The sequence below is a fragment of the Mesoplodon densirostris genome, chromosome 4, assembly GCF_025265405.1.
Source record: "Mesoplodon densirostris isolate mMesDen1 chromosome 4, mMesDen1 primary haplotype, whole genome shotgun sequence".
NCBI lineage: Eukaryota > Metazoa > Chordata > Mammalia > Artiodactyla > Ziphiidae > Mesoplodon > Mesoplodon densirostris.
In genome coordinates this window covers 86,087,144-86,106,588 of record NC_082664.1, presented here as the reverse complement: position 1 = coordinate 86,106,588, position 19,445 = coordinate 86,087,144, and the positions used below count along the sequence as shown (strand labels likewise).

Below are 19,445 nucleotides of genomic sequence, written 5' to 3'. Positions count from 1 at the left end.
TAAATATGGAAAGTGAAGATAGGCAAATGCTATGACCCAGGAATTTCACTACTCTGTATTAACCCACTGAAAAGCATACACGTGTGCACCAAAATGTATGCAGGAATATTCTTTCTCAGCAGCCTTTCTCATACAAGTTAAAACTAGAAACAATCCCGATATCCGCCACAGGTATAATGAATAAGGAATACAACATAGGAAGAAAGAACTGCTAAATGCGAAGACATTTACAAACCTGCAGACAAAATGTTGAGCAAAGGCAGACACAAAAATATACAGTCTTCTTTTATACAAAATTCAACAACAGGCAAAATTAGACAATGGTGTTAGTAAGTCAACACTGTGGTTACCTCTGGGGAAAAGGGAGAGTATTAGAGACGGGGGCACAAGGGAGGCTTCTTGGGTGCTGACAGCATTCTATTTCCTGACCTGAGTGGTGACTACACAGATATATTCATTTTGTAATGATTCATGGAGCTGTAAACACTTTTGATCTGTGCATTTTTCTATTTGTATATTACACTTCACTTCAGAAGTTTAAGAAAAAACAACAAATCTCACTAGAGATCATTCCCTAGGCATCACTTGAACGGTCTTCCGCATTAAAAAACGCAAATACCTTACTGGCAACTGGAGGTGGGTACTTTGTAAGCCAAACTTTGTGTAATGGAAAGGGCACTGACCAGAAATCCGGAAACCCTGGCTCTGGCTTAAGGGCTGTGACTTTTTTTTTTTTTTTTTTTGGTGGTACGCGGGCCTCTCACTGTTCTGGCCTCTCTCGTTGCGGCGCACAGGCTCCGGACGCGCAGGCCCAGCGGCCATGGCTCACGGGCCCAGCCGCTCCGCGGCATGCGGGACCCTCCCGGACCGGGGCACGAACCCGCGTTCCCTACATCGGCAGGCGGACTCCCAACCACTGCGCCATCAGGGAAGCCCAAGAGCTGTGACTTTTAAGTCACTACACCTCTCTGGATCTTGGGCTTCCTCGCCCACGCCCATAAAGTGGATGTTGCAAGTGAAGGCCAGTAAGGTTCCTCCCAGCTCTAGAATGCGCTTCTATTTTCGCCACAATGAGCTCCAAGGGTCGGACGAGCCCGGGCACAACCCTGCTCCGCCCCGCCCCGCCCCGCCATATCCGAGTTTCTCACTTGGCATGGAGGGGCCCCTAAGCCCGATGAGGGAGCTGGGGCCCAAGTCTGGGTCTGGGTACGGGTCCGGCTTAACGCGGTAGGAAGAGGCCGGGTCTGCGCCTCACACTCACCTCCGCCTGCTGCGTAACTCGCCCGGGCGGGCTGCGCGCTCCGACTACAGTCCGCCGGACCCGCGCACGCCCGACCCCGGACGGACTGCAGACCCCCTCACCTGCGCCCCACTTCTCTACGCCCTTACTCCGGCCTTCTGCACGAAACCCAGGCGAGTTTCAGCTCCTAACTGCGCTCCTGGGGCGCGTCTCAGCCCTCTTCAGGCCTCGGTCTCAGGCGGCAGCACCCACTCCGTCTACCGCCTTCGGAAATCCCGCCAAATCCTATTGGGCAGGGTCACGCCTGCGTCAACGTAACGTCTCCCCGCCCTTCTCGGGTCCGCCTCCCCGCCACTTCGGCTACTCGTGAGACCGAGTTAGGCCGAAAGAACTTGACTTCGCAGGATGTTTTGGGTTCCCCTCTTGCTTTTCTCCCTTAGGACTAATTCAAAATTTGGAAGTTGCGTCCTTCTTCCCTTTACTAGATCGGGGACTACAACTCCCAAGAGGTAGTGGGCCGGCCCGAGACTACATCTCCCAGTATGCACCGCGGTAGGGCGACGCAGCTTTAGCTCCTCACCACCTGTAGAGAATAGGTAGGCTTTTCGGAACCCTTGATCTGTTTCTTAAGCATCTAAACTGCGGTATTTGGCCCTTCAGGTTGCTTTGAACTCCAACTCAGTCAAATTCTGGAGCCAGGGGCTTTCTAGGCCCTTGTAGGTGGTGGAGCTGAGGATGCTCGAGTAGATGGATGAGGCTGGAACATAGAGCTAATGGAGGAGAGGAAGAAAGGACTGAAATATTAGTAAAGCTGTGGTACTTTACTGGAGATTTGCGGGACTCCAGAGGAAGGAGACATTGATTTTGAGAATGTAAATCTTATCGTGGTTAAAAGTTGATTACGGGTTTAAAGGTTGGGTAGGGTTTCCTGGGCGAAGAAGAGGAGATGGAAAACATTATAAGTGGATAGAGCAGCTTGGGTATGGAAATTAACAGTGTGGTCAAGGAATACTGTTGTCTGATGAGGCAGGAGAAGTGTAGTAACAGGTGCTGAGACTTAAATTACGTTTATTTCAGCCTATGAAGAGGCTTAAGATCATTATAGAGCTTTGGCCTTTATTCTTTAGGTAATGGGGAAATCACTGAAAGTTTTTAACCTGATGAGTCATGTGCTTAGACCTGTTTTTTGTTCCCTTTATATTTGTGGGGTGCTTTAAAATTCGTGAAGTTTTTATTTAATCCTCACACTGTTACCTTGTGGCATTGAAGGATAGATTTCAGGAGAGTGAGAGTAAAGACTACAAAAACTGTTAGGAAGCTCTTGCAATATTTCAGGCAAGAAAAGAAGGCCTGAGCTAGAGTAGTGAGAGAGAGAACAGATTCAGGAAGCATTCTGACGGTAGAATCAACCTTAGTGGTTATAGATGATACCTGGGGATAATAGTGAACTGCTTTCCATACCAGAGATACGCACCTTCACCTCCTATTCTTCACATACTTTCCTCCTGAGAGCATCTGCAAACCCACAGCCCCTCTTGGCTGAGTGAAGATACGTGACTTTGACCTTTCATTAAAATGGAATTCCTTTGGCTGTGTGGATGTCAAACCAGAGAAACCCCATCTTCAGAAAGATTAAGTTTAGAGACTAAGAAAGTGGGAGAGAGTCATACAGAAAAAAACAGTTTTGAATTCTGACTGCTTTCCAGATCTTTCCAGTTTCTCAGGGGCCCAGCAGCACTTAATGCTCTTGAGGTCCGTGAGATACCCCTATGTTCCAATGATCTCCCATTTTTTTCTGCTTAAACAAATATGTCTTTTCCTCCAAGACAACCCACGAAGAAGTCGGAAATGAGACAGAATAGATTTCTTGTTTTGTTTTGGTTTTTGTGGTACGCAGGCCTCTCACTGTTGTGGCCTCGCCCGTTGCGGAGCACAGGCTCCGGACATGCAGGCTCAGCGGCCATAGCTCACGGGCCCAGCCACTCCGCGGCATGTGGGATCTTCCCGGACCGGGGCACGAACCCGTGTCCCCTGCATCGGCAGGCAAAATAGATTTCTTGAAAACAGTTAAATTAGCAATCCATGAGAATATTTATAAATGTGTAATTGAAAAGTTTTGAATATATCCTAAGTTACAATGTAAGTGACCTATCTGACATCTCAAGGAGGCAACTTCTAATAAGACCAAAACTTAATCAGCAGAAATTTGATAATTTGTCTCAAGAAAAAGTGATCTCATCAGTATAGTCACCCTGGAGTATAGAAAGGGAAATCCAGAAAGAGAAACTCCATGTCACATCCAAATGATCTATTTGAGTAGTGCAAGGATGATTCAATATTAGGAAGTCAGTTATAATTGGCTGTATGAATAGGTCAAGGAGAAAAACCAAATGGTTAGTTTCATCATATTGGAAAAGCATCTGTCAGGGAGAAAGAAATTTTCCTCTACCCTCCTAAGTTCTTCTGGCTGATCTAAGAATTAAATTGATGTAAGACAAGAAAATCAAACAAAATTTTAATAACATGTATACCTGGGAGTGACCCAGGAAACCTGAGTTACTCCTCAAAACAGCAGAAATCCTCACCTTAAATACTGTCTTTAGTAAGGACAAAAGAGGATGTTGGGGGTAGTGGCTTAGGACTTCAAAAGAGAGGAAGGCAATTCACAAGCAGATGGAAAAGCAAACGTTTGGCAAATAAATGTTTGTTTGGCCATGCAGAGACAATGGAACACAGAGTGGACTTGTTTTAGGCAATTAGGGGGAAGGTCAAAGTTATTTCCTGACCTTGATTGGGCCTTGATTGTTTTCAACTCGAAATAACCCACAAACCAAAGACATTTTGGTGTGCCAAGTTTTGCTCCCCTACATATCCAATAAAATTCAACATAAATTCCTGATTAAGGGGAAAAAACGGTAAAAAGGAATTAGATATTTGCTTAACATGATCAGTAATATATAGATACAGATATCCCACAAGCTGCCATCATCTCTTTGCTAATGAAATGTTAGAAACACTTTCATTAAAATCAAGAACAAAATTATCTATTGCCACTATTATTTACTATTGTGCAAAAAGTGCTACTAAGTGCAATAACAAAAGAATGAAATAATAAAAGATAAATAATAAAAGATGCAAATCTTGGAAAAGATTTACAGATATGATTATATGCCTGGATAGTTTAAAGGACAATAAGAGAGTACATTAGTGTAGCTAATTACGAAATATAAAAAGATCAGAGCTTTATTAATTGCTAACAATAACTAGATAATGTAATAGAAAAAAAGATCCCATTCAAAGTAGCAACAAAACCCATAAATGTCTAGGAATAAACTTTAAGAAATGTTCAGGACCTGCATGGAGAGATTTCTAAAACTATGTTCACAGAAGAGCTCAATGTTATAAAGTTGAAAATTCTCCCAAATCAGTGAATTCCTAATAGAAATCCCAATGGGATTTGTGGCAATCACTGTGGGTTGCCTACCCAACAGACACTGCCCTTCTTTATGGCTAAGAGAAACTAGTATGTGGAAGGATGCTCTCTAGTAAGATTTTTGGATGACTTTGTCTTCATCTGCATTTTTTTGCGTATGGTTTGAACTTTTTGTACAAATTTGTTTTGACTTTATGATGATAGTTTTAAATTGTAACAAAAATATAAAATATCTCAGAATAAACTTAATGATAAAAGTATACATGAAAGGAAACTTTAAGATATTAAAGAAAGGCCTTCCTTGGTGGCACAGTGGTTAAGAATCTGCCTACCAGTGCAGGGGACACAGGTTCGAGCCCTGGCCCAGGAAGATCCCACATGCTGCGGAGCAACTAAGCCCGTGCGCCACAACTACTGAGCCTGTGCTCTAGAGCTCGTGTGCCACATCTACTGAGCCCACGTGCCACAACTACTGAAGCCTGCGCACCTAGAGCCTGTGCTCCGCAACAAGAGAAGCCGCTGCAATGAGAAGGCTGCGCACCACAACGAAGAGTAGCCCCTGCTCACCTCAACCAGAGAAAGCCTGTGCACAGCAACAAAGACCCAATGCAGCCAATAATAAAAAAAATTTTTTTAATAAATTTTAAAAAAAGATATTAAAGAAGGACACAAAACAGAAAAGCATACTATCTACTTGTAATGGAAGACAACATCTTTCTTTTTTATTTAATTAATTAATTAATTAATTAATTATTTGGCTGCACTGGGTCTTCATTGCTGTGCACGGGCTTTCTCTAGTTGTGGTGAGTGGGGGCTACTCTTGGTTGCGGTGCACAGGCTTCTCATTGCAGTGGCTTCTCGTTGCGGAGGACAGGCTCTAGGCACGCAGGCTTCAGTAGTTGTGGCACGCGGGCTCAGTAGTTGTGGCTCGTGGACTCTAGAGCACAGGCTCAGTAGTTGTGGCACACAGGCTTAGTTGTTCCACTGAATGTGGGATCTTCCCGGAGCAGGGCTTGAACTTGTGTCCTCTCCATAGGCAGGGGGATTCTTAACCACTGAACACCAGGGAAGTCCAAGACTCAACATCTTAAAGATAGCAGTCCTCCATTAGTTGATCTTTAAATTTAATACAACATGATCTCAGTAAAAATACCAACAAGGTTTTTATTTTGGAACTGAACAAGCTAGTTCTCACGTTTATATGGTAAAATAAAAATCAAGAAGAGCCATGAAAATCCTGAAATAAAAGGGCCTGAACTGACCAGCTATTAAAACAAATTATAAAACTACAATAATTAAAATGTACTTGTGCTAAAAATATAGGTCAATGGCACAGACTAGTTATCCCAGTGTCATAGTTTCCTATCACTGCTAGTAACAAATTACCACAAATTTAGTGGCTTTAAACAACAAAGATGTATTATCTTACAATTCTGGAAGTCAGAAATCCTAAATTCTGAGTTTCACTGGGCTAAAATCAAGGTGTTGGCAGAATTGTGTTCCTTCTGGAGGTCCTAGGAGAGAGTCTATTTCCTTGCTTTTTCCAGTTTTTAGAGGCATCTGCATTCTTTGCCTTAAGGCCCCTTCCTCCATCTTCAAAGCCAACAATCACTTTGACCTTGGCTTCCCTCATCACATCTCCTTCTCTGACTCTGACATCCTGACTCCCTCTTATAAGGATCCTGTGATTACACTGGTCCACCCAGCTAATCCAGGATACTCTCCCCATGTCAAGATCCTTCAAAACATCTGCAAAGTCCCTACTGCCATGTAAGGTAACATTCACAGGTTTCAGGAATTAGGATGTGGATATCTTGGGACTTCCCTGGCGGTCCAGTTGTTACGATTCCATGCTCCCAATGCAGTGGGCCCGGGTTCAATCCCTGGACAGGGAACTAGATCCCGCATGCCACAACTAAAAGATCCCGCATGCCACAACGAAGACCCGGTGCAGCCAAATAAATAAATAATTTTTTTAAAAAAAAGGATATGGACATCTTTGGGGGGCTATTGTTCTGCTTACCACAATCAGTTATATATACAAATATACAGAGAAATTTAGTATATGATAAAAGAGGAATTTTGAATCAGAGGGAAAAAATATAGAGGGTTTATTAAATGGTGTTGGGGTAAACACATAGCCATCTGAAAAAATTAATTTTGATCCTTATCTCATACTTTATGTTAGGATAAATTTCTAAATGGATCAAAGATATAAAGTGTCAAACCATAAAAGTTCTAAGAGAAACCATGGGCCTTAAAAAAGCTATAAAGGAAAATATTGAAACATTTGACTATTGTCAATGGAAAATTAATCAATATTCAGTCTAAGAAAGAAACAGAAAACTTTATTTGAGCTAAGCTGAAGATTATAACCCAGGAGACAGTCTTTCAGAAGCTCTGAGGACTGTTCCTAAGAAGTAAAGGGGGAGGCCAGTATGTATGTGATTTTAACAAAGGGGTATGTGCAAGCAAGCACACATCTTGGTAGAAGGTTACTGCTATTTGAAAGGAATGGATATCTTAGTTAATGGTGTTAGTGCTTTTCTAAGTATGGGAAGATGCAAGAAACTGGGTTCATAAAATTTTCTCCTGAAAATATCTATCTGAGGGCCAGTTCTGCCAGTTTTCCCAGAGCAGGAAATGCCTCGTCCTGCTCTTCGCCCTGAATTCCTTTCTCGGGTGTACTGTAGGTCAATGACTGCACTGCTAACGACTGGAATCTTATAGAACTGGATGGTGGCCAACAGTCTTTTTTTAAAAAAAAAATATTTATTTATTTATTTATTTTTTGGCTGCATCGGTTCTTAGTTGTGGCACACAAGATCTTTCATTGTGGAGCGTGGGCTCTTCATTGAGGTGCACAGGCTTCTCTCTAGTTGTGGCCTGTGGGCTCCAGAGAGCATGTGGGCTCTGTAGTTGCAGCACTTGGGCTCTCTAGTTGTGGTGCGCAGGCTTAGTTGCCCTGCGGCATGTGGGAGCTTAGTTCCCCGACCAGGGCTCCAACCAGTATACCCTGCATTGCAAGACAGATTCTTAACCGTTGGACCACCAGGGAAGTCCCTGGCCACCATTCTTTATCTTACAAAACCCTCCCTTTTTGTCTTAATTTCGACCAAGGATGGGAGGCATTTCATGACCAATTTGTCCCACAGCGCTAGGAATACTCATTCTCAGGTCAGGCGAGGATTTCATTGATAGGCCACTCATTGTGCTATTACTGGACTCAGCCCTATTAACAGTAGCCCAAAGCCTCTGGACTGCCTGTCTTACTAGTCTGTTATGGTCCAGGAAATGGCTTCTTCCCATATCTAGAGTTAACACTATTACAATCATTGCTCTTATAGACCTATATATTTGGTTAATCGTTTCAAGTTCCCTAGTCATTATTATTTTACTGAAGGCTTAGTCACACATTTGGTAGTGCAAAAAACAATAATCTTGTAAAATAGGCAGAATACAAGTAATATAGCTAGTAACATTAATAAAGTAAGTAAATATTTAAGCTAAGAATTTCCATTAGTATCTCCCAGTATCTTCCCAGGTCATCTGACCCAGTCTGTTATGGACCAATCTCTATTCATTAAGCTCACCAAAGACATCTACACATACAATATGGGTAGTGGTTCATCATGATCCCTTACAGGATTGAGAAAGGAATGATTTCTTCTAAGGATTATATGGCTGGTGCCAGAAAAAGAAAAATTGATCTTTATGGTTAAGCAGGTATTTCTGTTGTTGAGGAGGTCTGGTTAATACATAATACAGATGCACAATGCACACTGGAGGGGAAGGAGGAGGCCCGAAAGGGCAGAGAAAAATTTTATGTTTAAATTTTTGTCTTGCCTTAAAATATGAATTTTATTTCATTACTATATATCTTTAAATTTCTAAATGGCAAACCCCATCATAAATAAAGTCATATAAACCAATAAACTGGGGGGAAATTTGGCAACCTATATCACAAAGAGTTCTTTTATATTTGAAGACATTCTACAAGTCAATGAGAAAGATAACTCAGAAAAGTGGGCAAAGATTATCAACAGTACCCAGAAAAGGACATAAAAATTTCTCTAAAGCATATATAAAGAAGCTCAACCTCATACATAATGAGAGAAATATAAATTAAAACCATACTGAGATACCACTAAAAAGTTTGGAATGTACTGTATTAGCAAGTTTGTGTCACTCATTGCTAGTAGGATTGATTTGACTATTTTAAAAGGCAATTTGGTGACATCTATTAAGTTTACAAATGCAACTAGACTTTGACCCAACAGCTCCATTTCTAGGAAAATATCCTGCAGATAAACTTACACATATGCAAAGTTTCAGCATAGTTTGCAGTAGCAAAAGGTGATAAACAACCTACATGCTTATCAATAGAGATATCGTACATCCATCCAGTGGATTATGATTTTAATAAAAAGGAAAAATATGGGTTGGAAGCTCTTTATGTATTGATCTGAACCTATCAAGATATGTTGTTAAGTGAAAAAGGCAAAGTGAAAGACAGTGTGTATTGCTGTGCTATTTGTGTAAAAAGAAGGAGAGAAGAAATATATATTTACACACTCATTCCTACTTGCATACATGTTTGCTTTTGTATTCAAGGTAGCTTTGATGGGCTTCCCTGGTGGTGCAGTGGTTGAGAGTCCTGCCGATGCAGGGGACGCGGGTTCGTGCCCCGGTCCGGGAGGATCCCACATGCCGAGGAGTGGCTGGGCCCGTGAGCCGTGGCCGCTGAGCCTGCGCATCTGGACCCTGTGCTCCGCAGTGGGAGGGGCCACAACAGTGAGAGGCCAGCGTACCGCAAAAAAAAAAAAAAAAAAAAAAGATAGCTTTGAAATGATGGACAAGAATCTGGTAACATTAGTTGTCTCCAAGAAGGGAAACTGGGTGTCTAGGGGCAGACTAAAAGAGACATGTTTACTTTCCTTTCAGTACTTTTTGAATTTTGGGCCATATGAATGTATTACCCACTCAAAAACTAAAAATAATACAGATTTAAGTCTGATTTTTAAAAATGAACACAATACAATTTTTCATTTTGGAAAAATTTTAAAGGATGGGGAAACATCACCAGCAAGAATTTGGCACAGTCTAGGGAGGAAAGAAACAAAATTTGGCATCAGAAACAGTTGCAGGAAGATATACTTCCTTATGGGACAAAAGCGATTCATCAGGCTTCCCTAAAGCCTGGATGAAACCTCTCTCAGGACTATACTACCGCTAGTTACTTGGCCACCAAGCAAACCTCTTTTCATTTGCAATTTTTCATTTTGAAAAAATTAAAGCCTGGGAAGGGACTTCCCTGGTGGTCCAGTGTTTAAGACTCCGAGCTTCCAAAGCAGGGGGCATGGGTTCAATCACTGGTGGAGAACTAGGATCCTGCATGCAGCACAGTGTGGCCAAAAAATAAATAAATAAATGGAAAACACAGTGGCTATGTAAATCAACCATACTTCAAAAAAGAAATAAAAATAAAAATAAATTAAAGCCCGGGAATTCCCTGGCGGTCCAGTGGTTAAGACTCCTGCAGTTCCACTACAGGGGCAGGCTTGGATCCCCGGTTGGGGAATTAAGATCTCCCTTGCCGCTTGGCGGCCAAAAAAAAAAAAGCCTACAGAAATGTTGAAAGAACGGTACATTTAAACACCTATGCACATGTTGCTGTATTTGTTTTCTGTTTTCTCTCACATGCATATATACACATACCCACATATACATATATTTTTTAAAAATTTGGCCGCACCGCACGGCATGCGGGATCTTACTTCAAAGACCAGGGATGGAACCTGCGCCCCCTACAGTGGAAGCGGGGAGTATTAACCGCTTGACTGCCAGGGAAGTCCCGCCCACATATATACTTTTAAAAAGCCATTTGAAAGTAAGTTGCAGACATGTATTTCCTAATAAGGACATTCTCCTACATAATAATATTATCACAGTCAAGAAATTTCACATTAATAAAAGAATATTATCTAATATATAGTTAATAATCAAATTTCCAAGTGTCCCCAAAATATCCTTTATGATTTTTTTTTAAATACAGAATTCAATCAGGGATCAGGCTTGCCTTTCCAAAGGCTCTTTAGTCTCCTGTGTTCTAGGAGAATTCCCTTGCCTTTTTGTTTTGTTTTGATTTCATGACATTTTAAAAAATTAATAAACAGAAAACTCAGTTTAGTAGAGTCAGGAGACCAGAAGGGGGAGCTCTCAAACCTTGCATCGATAGCAGAGCCCAGCAAAAAGCAGAAGACTCCTCTTCTTTCCTGGCAAGGACTCAGCCAACAAAAAGTCATGAACTCCTTGTTTACTGCAGCCCTCCCAGCTTCCTTTTCCTCGCTATAAATGTGTTCTCCTTCCCTTATAGTGTGGGGACTTGCATGTGGCCCACCATGGTTGCAAATCTTGAACTGCAATTCTCTGCTGATCCAGAATAAACCCATTTTTGCTGGAAAAATATCTGGCAATGTGTTTTAGGTCAACAACACTGACACTTTTAAAGAGTTAAAGCTGGTTGTTCAGAGAATCCGGATTTGGTTATTTACTTCCTCATGATTAGATTCAGGTTAAGCATTTTTTAAAAATCAGAATACTATATACGTGATGTGTATCAAGCAATCTCATTTGTTCCTTACTAATTCAATTTCCTAGTACTCAAATGGAAAGAGTCCTTGGGCAGCAGACATGCGTTGTAAATAAAAAACACCTCTCTACAAGTATATTTCCCCAAGATTCAGCTGAATACAGTTTTGCTATGATTCCTTAAGATTCAATCAGATGTAAATTTCAATCAATGTCACTGCCAGTAAACTCACAGGCATCCAGTTTTCCCATGAAAACAGCCCAGCTGAACCTTGGTTAACACACCTATGAATTTAAAATGTATGTATCCATTTATATGAGGTACTATTGTTACCAGACCAAACTAGGGTCCACTTGCCTACTGTGCAGCAAAGTCAATTTACTGACCCTGGGGTGTGGTGAAGGAAGGAACAGTGTTTATCGCAAGGCACCAAGGAAGGAGAACGGGTAACTCATGCTCAAAAGACCCAAACAGGGAAGTGTGGGTTTTTTTGTTTTTTGGTTTTTTTGGCATGTGGGATCTTAGTTCCCCAACTAGGGATCGAACTCACACCCCCTGCACTGGAAGGGCAGAGTCTTAACCACTGGACCACCAGGGAAGTCCCTCAGGAAAGTGCTTCTAAAGGCAACACTTGGGGTAAGGGTTGCAGCATGCATGATCAGGTCATAGACTTTCTTCTGACTGGTTGGTGGTAAGGTAACAAGGTGGTGTTTCAGAAATCTCAATCATCAACCTGGTTCTAATCAGTCTGGGGTCTATACACTTGTGTTCAGCACATAGTCACCATTTTCCACCTGGGCAGGGAGCCTTAGTTTCTGCATAACAACTCAAATATATTCAACATATTGTTATCCCTTGAGGAGGAACTAGGACTCTGTTTTATCACTGAACTATTGTTTCTCGAATGCTTTTCCTGTGCTTCTGCATTCCCCTAATTAGTAACTGCTTGAGTCTGCTGTTTGGGATTCAGAGAAGGCCTAATATTTTTCTACAAATAAGAAATGGGGGACTCAAGGGGCTTTTGTACCTAGGAGGGCCTCACAGGGTCCTGCTCAGTTTTTTTTGTTTTGTTTTTTGTTTTTGAGAGTTCTGAGTTTAAGTTTTATTTAGGGTGTTATTGTGGACTATAGCTTGAGAGACAGCCACTCAGTACCTCTGAGTAAACTGCCCAGAAGAGGTAGGGGAGAAGCCTATATATATATATATATATATGGATTTTTTTTTCACACACACACACCGTATTTTATTTTTACAAGAGATAAATAGACTGACACCAAGCATTGTAAATGGATGACCACAACAAAAGCAACAATGATTGCAATTACCAAACATGAAACACACTCATACTATGTCATAACCTGCTCAGTTTTAATCCCCCCATTTCTTTGATACTCCTCAGTCCTGAGGGTAACAGGGGCATGACAAAAAAGGGAATAGTTTTGGATAGAGAGGTTAATCATAAACTTGGCAGTGGAACTCAGTTTTAGGGGGACTCAGTTTCAACCTCCACTCCTGTTTTAACTTTCCCCAAATCTTTGAGGGAATGGGGCAATAACCACTCTGGATACTTCCTACTAAAATGGGGTGCAGTCCTGCCTCAGCTGGGGAATGGACACCAAGATGGAAATATTTCCAAGTTTCAGGTCTTGGAACCTAGTCTTGCATGATGAAGATATTAGTTCCTTGGTCCACCATTTTAGTGTAATAGTCCCAGTTAGAAGTAGGAGGAGGAGTGACAACCTGAACTTTAATAAACCTTGAAAAGTAGATCTCATTCTCTGAGGAATTCAGGAGAATAAGCCTGAAAACCAGTCTGTACCTGTCACTTCTGGGGAGACTTGTTGTAGGCAGGTAACCAGTTGCCTAATGTTATTTAAGGAGGTTTTAACTTCTGATGTGTTATTAACATACACATAACAGGAGCTATTGGCCACTACACATGTCTCCTTTTTCTGTTAAAATCTAATCTAAAGCAATTTTATTGTCCAGTACTACTCTGGCTAAAGAATCTAGTGTCTTCTGCTGGGAGGCTATGGCTTGAACTGTCTCATTTGTTACTATTTCCAAAATAAGAAAAAATTTAATAGTTACAAGAGGAGACCACAAGGATGGTCTTCAGCTGGCAACTGCCAGCAGACACTGCCTTGAGAACCAGTGAGTGTCCTTGACACAGTTCAGAAAATATAGCAATACAGGAATGTGTCTAAAAATCACATCCAAAAAACAAAAACAAACAAACAAAAATGAATAAAAATGGGTGACTTCCCTGATGGTCCAGTGGTTAAGACTCCCACTGCAGGGGGCACAGGTTCAATCCCTGGTTGGGGAACTAAGATCCCACATGCCACGTGGCAAGGCAAAAAATAAAGAATAAAAATCACATTCACAATGGCCATCCAGCTCCACCTTGGATGCCTGAACTACAGCCACTCCATTTGGATTTTCAAATGATTCCCCTCCTTAGTGGTCAAAGCAGTTATACGATACATGTTTGATAGGTCACAAAGCAGGCGGTTCTGGTCAACATAAAGTTCAGGTTAATTATGTATTAACCAGAATGACTTACCCATACTTCAGTGTGAAGATTTCTTCTATCATTTCCCATTTTGTTTGCAAATCTTTGTCTAGATCAAAATATTTGTCCTTCAGTGCCAGTGAGGTTGCTGCCTCACCCTGGTCCATCATGTTACTCAGTGCTAGGTCTCCTTTTTTTTTTTTTTTTTTGTGGTACGCGGGCCTCTCACTCTTGTGGCCTCTCCCGTTGCAGAGCACAGGCTCCGGATGCACAGGCTTAGCGGCCATGGCTCACGGGCCCAGCCACTCCGTGGCATGTGGGATCTTCCCGGACCGGGGCACGAACCCGCGTCCCCTGCATCGGCAGGCGGACTCTCAACCACTGCGCCACCAGGGAAGCCCCGGGAAGCCCCTAGGTCTCCTTTTTGTTTATACAGATATTTGCTAGTTATCCACTTTGGGGGAAAACTAATCAGACCACAGAGAACAAGCTCAGAGGTATGCTAATGGGAAAACTTTTTATAGGCTATACATTTATCAATTATACCGAATTGTTACACAAACATTGTACATGTGCTTTTAACAGTAGACTTAAAGCAAGCAATGATACACGTCATGAGTAGTTAGGCTCTGTGACAACTTCACTAGAGAATTTTCTTTCCATTCTATACATTGGGGCCACCAGTATGGTTAGAAATAAAAGAATAACTTTCAATATTAATAGGCAGTTACAAACATTTGTTAAAGAGTTCGATTAAATTAGTAGGATGGGTCTTACAGGCCTAGTCCAGATTCTTGGGTCAGCTGCCTACCATTGTTGCTGTCTTCTTGTCATCCTGGTGTGGATGTTGTTTGGAGTCAGCAGTTCTTTCTATAGACCAGTCCAGTGCAGAGGCCTTTCTTAAGTGGGAAATATGAACTCAAGAGTCAGTTCCCTTCAGTTTCACTGCACATGAGCTAGTTAAGGGTACATGGTAAGGGTCCTTTTATCTAGATTGGAGACAGATGCCTAATCTCCTGGTTGCAGGTCATAGGGCATCTGATCTTCATCTAAAGATAGATTGCTGTGATAAGCTTTAGAAACAAACTTAGAGTGTACTTTTAATAATTTAATTAAACTTTACAGTTGGGAACCCTCCTACATTCAGTGGGAATGTAAGTTGGTACAGCCACTATGGAAAACAGTATAGCCAAATTAAGACTAATTTGTTTGCTACATAAGTCTAATTTCAATAAACTTGGCCTGATTATTTACATAAGTTTAACTGATCATAAAGTGTCTTTCAATTAGCTGTGCTGGAACTTTTCATAAGGAATCTCAGACTGAATCTTTAAAAGGCCTCTCAAGGCCAGAAAAGCCACGTCAAGAGCTTGCCACAGATTCTGCCTATGATATCTACAGATTTGGATGAATTCCGCTCTTCTTGAAGTCATAAAATACCTTGAGATTTCTGCACCTGTTGGGAAGTGACCTTCCTTGTTCACCTGACAGGCTGCTGGGAACCTAAGAGTTTCCAGTTTCTGGAGGGATTAGGTAGAAAGAAAAGCGTTTCAATTCTGCTTACATAGGTATAATTTACCAAGTTGCTGTCAGTCACAATTAGCTTAAGTGGAAATGTTTCCTTATATCTGGAAAACACAGATTAAAAGCCAGTAATATTTCAGACAAAAAACATAAATATTACAACCATATTCACCAGTTCACTCAGTCCTATGTAACTCATCCTTGATTGCCTCAGGCTTAAGGGGATACTGCTTTCCTCGAGGATATTGATCAGAATTCCTTAAGGTGATCCTAATCAGCTGTATGTTTTTAGCTCTTCCGACTCAACCCTGAGCCCATAGATCTGGGTTCACCTTCTCTAAGATATGGGCAGGTACGTTCTCAGACTTTCTTATATCCTCTCCCAGGGCTAGTAAAAGCTGTTTTTCCCCACTGAGAGATATGCCTTTCCATTAGGTCAACACTTACAGAGGCTTTTAACTTTGAGAGCAGGTCCCATCCCTCTGTTGGGGACACTCTGGGACATATAGGAAGGAGTCCAGTAGTGTGGAGGGTCCTATTTTGCATGTTAATTGTTCTAAAAATAACCTCCTAGTAAAGTTGCCTAATACCTCTTTAATAGTACACTCCCGTTTGGACAGTCTACCTCTCAGGGTGGTCCAGACTGAGTAAGTGACTCCAGTATCTATTAAAAATTCTACTTTCTCCCCCTCTAGTTCTAAGACAACTTGGTGCTCCTTTGGGGAGGTTGGGATTATATATTATCAGGTTTATAAGGCCCTGTCAGTCCTCCTCTACTTGGGGTATCATGAGCTTTGGGATTTCTGTGGCCCTCCTGCTCTGAGGATGGTCAGGACATTCCCTTTTCAAATGCCCTTCCTTCTTATAGAAAGCACATTGATTGGGCCCCAACTTCACTGGTGGCCCCACTTTGGTCCCTCAGTGGGGGCCAGGGTTACTCACCCACATTGGTCCATCCGATGCCTGTGGCTTACCTGAGGTGAACTGGAGGGCAACAGCCAGGAGGGTGCCTTGCCTTTTCAGCTTCTTGTCCCCCTTTTCTTCGTCAGCCATATCTCGGTTGTTGAACACCCCAAAAGCAATATCTACCAGCTGGGAGTTTGGGGTGTTTGGGCCCATTGCTACTTTCTGTAGCTTCCTTCATATGTTGGGGGCACTCTGAGATATAATAAGTATTGACCACTGGGTTACTCTCAGGGGCGTCTAGATCAAGAGTTGTATACTGTTGGAGACATTTTCTAGTCCTCTCTAGGAATGCTGATGGGTTTTCAGCCTCTTGCTGAATATTTGACTTTTCCCCAATTAATGGGTCTCCGTCAAGAAGCCTTTATCCCCTTAAGTAAGTGGGAGACTTCGGTAATTCTCAAGCCAGGCCCTATTCACTGAAACACAGGATCCCATGTAGCGTCAATGGAAGGGACTGCTTCCGCTGCTGGTCTCCAGATCTGGTGGTTGGCTGAGTTAAGTGCTGCTTATCTGACTCTTCCCCAGCCTTCGACAGGACACTGGTCTTCCTCAGCTGTAAGGAGGTTGAGAGGGACTGAAGATCTGCCCAATTAGAGTTATGAGTCGTAAATATTCCACTCAAATCTATGAATCTCTCTGGATCCTCTCTCAGGCTTCTAGTATGTTCTTTCCAATTATAGAGGTCTGAGGTAGAGAAGGGGACATAGATGGTTGTAAGCCCCCCTCACCATTAAGGACCTGCCTGAGGTGGCAAACAGAAACCTCAGGTTGATAATTAGCCCCACTTCAGGTGTTTCCCCCTGAAACAGAGGGCCCAGGAGGAAGGGGCAGGCAAAAATCTTGAGAGGGAATGGTCAGGTCCTTCTTCACTTCTGCAGGAGGTGGTGCTGACAGGGAAGGCAGAACAGGGTCAGGGGTTGGTACCTGGTAAGAGGTACCCGGTAGGGAATTCTGTGGCAGTCCAGTGGTTAGGACTTGGCACTTCCACTGCAGGGGGCATGGGTTTGATCCCTGGTCAGGGAAATAGGATCCCACAAGCCGCATGGTGGCGTGGCCAAAAGAAAAAAAAAAAAAAGAGGTGACGGGTAAGGGGGTGTACAAGAGGTTGGGCCCTTCCCATGGGAAGTCCTGAATCTACAGGGCCCTCTGATATATAGGCCCTCTATGATTGGCAGAATCGGTTTCCCAGTGCTTCCTGGCTTTTGGATTGCTGTCACTTTACAAAGGGCCATAAAGCACTGTATATGTGGCATCTCGACCCATTTTTCTAACCTTCTGCAGTAAAGAACTAACTATGGGATGATATTGTGATTTGGAGATCCATTCTCTGGTCATTTGTCTTGGCTTCCTAATGAGCATTGGGGCCAGACAAGATTACAGAAGATCACTATCTGTTTCTTTGTCATGGGTTGTTACCCAAAAGATTTACAATTACTTATAATACATCTCAACAGACTACAATCGGGAACAGAAATGTTTCCCATTCTGATGTACCACAGGGAAGCAGCCATCCTCAGGGGCTGACTGATAAATTTACAGACATCAGAGTCTGTTCCTCCTGAGTCTGAAAATAGTTTCCCACCTCTCATCCTCCTGATTGAAAAACCTGGGACTTCCCTGGTGGCACAGTGGTTAAGAATCTGCCTGCCAAGGCAGGGGACACGGGTTCGATCCCTGGTCTGGGAAGATCCCACATGCCACAGAGCAACTAAGCCTGTGAGCCACAACTATTGAGCCTGTGCTCTAGAGCCTACGAGCCACAACTACTGAGCCCACATGCCACAACTACTGAAGCCCATGCACCTAGAGCCCATACTCCACAACAAGAGAAGCCACCGCAATGAGAAGCCCGGGCACCGCAACGAAGAGTAGCCCCTGCTCACCGCAACTAAAGAAAGCCCGCACGCATCAACTAGAGAAAGACCCAACGCAACCAAAAAAAAAAAAAAAAAAAAAAAAACCTGATGTGGGGGACTTCCCTGGTGGTGCAGTGGTTAAGAATCTGCCTGCCAATGCGGGGGACACGGGTTCGAGCCCTAGTCCAGGAGGATCCCACATGCCACGAAGCAACTAAGCCCGTGCACCACAACTACTGAGCCTGTGCTCTAGAGCCCGCGAGCCACAACTACTGAGCCTGTGTGCCACAGCTACTGAAGACTGCGTGCCCTAGAGCCCGTGCTCCGCAACAAGAGAAGCCACCGCAATGAGAAGCCCGCACACCGCAACGAAGAGTAGCCCCCGCTCCCTGCAACTAGAGAAAGTCCATGCGCAGCAACGAAGACACAACGCAGACAAAAATAAATAAATTAAAAAAAAAAAAACCTGATGTGGTTGAGTATCTGGCCTAACTGACCTCAAGTGGGAGCTCCTAAGTCGTGCCAAGTTTTCTGTTGATCCCCAAAAAACTGCGATGACAAGTTGCCCAGTCTCCAGTGTCCCAGAAACTTGATAGGGACCCTATCCAGGTCTGCATTCCCTGAACCCAGAGGTCGCTTGTTTCTTATTAAAAAACGAACTTAACCTCCCCAAGTCACAGAAAACATGGCTTCTAAACCCAGAGGTCTCTAGTCTCCCACAGGAGGAATGCAACACCCCAGAGCAGTAGGAACGAAGTTCTCACTCACAGAGGTTTCTGGTTCCTTACCAGGAAGAACACAACCTCCCAGAGTTACAGAAACCCAAGGTTTAATTTGTCCCACCTGAAACCCCAATTGCACGTTCCTGAAATTCTGCTTTAATCAAAAGTGAAATTATCCCAACACTTGCACTTAATTATAGCACCGGTTCTGAATTCTACTCACCCTCTGAAGTCTGCTGGCACTGAACAAAGTTGTTCAGGTGGGCAATCCACCCACAGAGATCAGCCTGTGAGCAGTCTCTGAGCTGGTAGATACCAAGCAGACCTCTGACCGACCAAGAGACCCCAGACGGCCTGATCAGTAGCGGAGGTGAGTAAGCCCTGGAGGAGTTGCCCCCACCAACTGCTTCACCCCAGTGTGGCCGGCCACCCTAGTCCCTGATCAGGACCCACCAGTGTCGCCAGGAATTGTTACCAGACTCAATGGGTCTGTGGCTTGGGGGTGCATAGCCAATGAACACGCCAAGTACTTTTGATCAAATCAGAGGTGTTTTTTTACTTGTGACAAGTAAGGAGACAGGGAGATAGCTCTCAAAA

General features: G+C 43.1%; 1 protein-coding gene across 4 annotated transcripts in view; it reads right to left on the bottom strand.

Moving 5' to 3' along the window:
* Window positions 1-1,513, bottom strand: part of RAD51 (RAD51 recombinase) — a 47,804-nt gene extending 46,291 nt beyond the window's left edge. For 2 of the 4 annotated variants that reach the window (XM_060096621.1, XM_060096620.1), the window contains exon 1: window positions 1,262-1,513. The gene's annotated coding sequence lies outside the window, so the exon portion shown is untranslated. Of the gene's footprint in view, window positions 1-1,148; window positions 1,232-1,261 lie in introns of those variants that run through there. The other 2 variants (XM_060096623.1, XM_060096622.1) reach the window with 2 other exon arrangements.
* Between the last annotated feature and the right edge of the window lie 17,932 nt (window positions 1,514-19,445).